Raw genomic sequence first — 2,535 nt, forward strand, 5'->3', positions numbered from 1 at the left:
AGTTGGGACTCTGTTACTGCCTCCCTCTACCTTCACATGGTGTTTCCTTTGCCTAAAATGTCATCCCCCTCCTTCTCTGCTCAGAAAGTTCTGTTCATCCCTCCAGACTCAGCTGTGTTCTCCTCTTTGAGGCCTCCCCAACTTGCCCAAACAAAGTTAGATGCCCCTCCCCCAGAGGGCCTCCTTTGTGCTTCCAGAGCTCTGCATTTTATGACATTGTATGGTAATTTCTCATTTACATATCTGTCTGCACAGCTGGTCTGTGAGTTTCTGAAGTGGGAGAAGCAGTGCTTTCTTTATTTTCTAAATGCAGAGCTTCGCTCAGTGACCACCACGCAACAGTAAATGTTTGTCTAGTGGAACAGAACAGAGGAGAAGAGCCTGAGAAGAGATAAGCTGTGGAATATTTGATGTTAAAGGAATCTACTTGTAAGTAATAAAATAACATTTTGAGACTGGAAGAAATCGTTCTCTATTTTACAGATGAGGAAAAGGTGCAGAGCAGGTAACATCGCCCCCGATCATCAGCAAGTTAGTGGCAGAACCAGAGCTAGAACCTAGGTCTCCTGATATTTTTTTTTAAGAGAGGGATGGGGAGGGGCAGAGGGAGAGGGACAGAGAGAATCTTAAGCAGGCTCCACACCCAGCGTGGAGCCTGATGCAGGACTTGAGCTCAAGACCCGGAGATTATGACCTGAGCCAGAATCAAGAGTTGGACCCTTAACCGACTGAGCCACCCAGGCGCCCTAGGTCTCCTGACTTCTTGTTCAGTAGTCTGTCAACTGCACTACATTAACTGAACATCAAAGATACAACGCAGTCACTCTTCGCTTTTTGTGGACTGTCGCTGTCTTTGAGACTTTAATGAAAGCTACAGGTTTCCCCAAGAAAGAACACACATAGAATTTCACATCCATTTTCAGGGGGTACAGGGAGTTAGTCCCTGTGTGAAAGATGGTGTGAAGGAAGACGAATCTAGAAATGGAGAGACCAGTGAGAAGGCTAATGCAGTAGTTGAGGGGAGAGAGAGAGAGAGAGAAAGAGAGAGAGAGCACAAGAATGAGAGCAAGCAAGTGCTGGCTCCAAGACCAGGGGGATAGAAAGGAAAGTTCAAATTGGAGAGGTGACCTGGGGGTGGGATGGATAGAGTTGAAGAACAAAGAGGCATTTAAGATGACTCAGAGCCTTCTGGTATAGATATTAAGGAAAATGGTGATGCCACACATCAAATTATGGGCTTCTGAGAGAGAGTAGGTTTGAAGGCAGATAAGGGGTTTGAGTTGACAGGAGGCTTAGGTATCTGCAGGCCGTCAGGGTGGGGGCGTCCATAGGAAGCTGGCAATAGTATACGTACCCTCACATCTTCTCCTGCCACTCTTCCTCTGACCATCTGCATAATCCATTTCTCCTGAACCAAACACATACTTTCCTGTCTCCATCCCCTTTGCTCATCCTATTCCCTCAAGATGGCGTGCCTCCCATCCACCATCACCCTGATCCAAAATATTTCAAGGTCCAGATCAAATGACATTCTCTCTATTTTTTTAAAAGAGAAGGTGGTCAATTTAATAACATAGAACAAAACAAAACAGAAAAAAACAATCACCCTGAAGCCCCTCTTACTGATCAAGGTATTAATTCCCACCCCAACTTCTTGCCTGATCATCTGGCTCTTTTACACATACACAGTCTTACACTTTTCCAACGAGTATTTATTATTAGTTAAGCCATGATTCAAGATCCCAGGGTGGGAATCACCTTGTGCACATGTCCCCCTTTGCCACCCTGGGAGAAGGATGGAGGATACAGGAGAGGTGGGTGGAGCCAGTTCAGATCTTCCCAGGAAATGTGCTTTCAGCCCAGCAGTCGTCCCAGGCTGACACCCAGGATATGGGGTAGAGGGACTTGTACACAGGCCGGTACCATTCACACACAGAGACATCACCCCTTTAACAATCGCTGCCTTCTCACGGTGCTGGAAGTCCAGGTAGGTCTGCCAGCAGTTCCTAGTCTGGTTCTGGTTGGGGAAGTGGCTGTCAAAATGGGCAGTCTGGTAGTTCCTGATTTTGGTCTTGATGTCTTCTGCCATGGTGCGGACTCTAAAGCCATCCTTGCACTCACAGCTCAATGTGACCCTCAGCAAAGATGCCGGAGTTGGACCACAAGCAGAATTACGACCTGATATTTTCTCTATTAAGCCATTCCTGTCACCACCAGTTTAATCTGTAAAATCCCAAGTCTTTCTCCATATTTTCTATTTTGAATTTCAGTTATTTACATTATTGAGAAAAAGGCAGAGAAGAAGGAAAAAAACAAAAACAAAGGACAGATGGTACAAATAGATGACAAATAGCAAGATGGAAAATTTAAACCCAACTATGTCAATAATCACATTAAATGTAAATGATCTAAACATACCAATTAGGAGCGCCTGGGTGGCTCAGTTGGTTAAGTGTCTGCCTTTGGCTCAGGTCATGATCCCAGGGTCCTGGGATCGAGCCCCACATCGGGCTCCCTGCTCAGCAGGGAGTCTCC

At 46.0% G+C, this 2,535-nt stretch overlaps 1 pseudogene; it reads right to left on the reverse strand.

Annotated features, from left to right (window-relative positions):
• Positions 1 to 1,828: 1,828 nt before the first annotated feature.
• LOC102726132 (cytochrome c oxidase subunit 6B1 pseudogene) lies at positions 1,829 to 2,089 on the reverse strand (annotated as a pseudogene).
• Positions 2,090 to 2,535: the final 446 nt, after the last annotated feature.

Source organism: Leptonychotes weddellii, chromosome 6 (genome assembly GCF_054177405.1).
Source record: "Leptonychotes weddellii isolate Sample4059 chromosome 6, ASM5417740v2, whole genome shotgun sequence".
Lineage (NCBI taxonomy): Eukaryota > Metazoa > Chordata > Mammalia > Carnivora > Phocidae > Leptonychotes > Leptonychotes weddellii.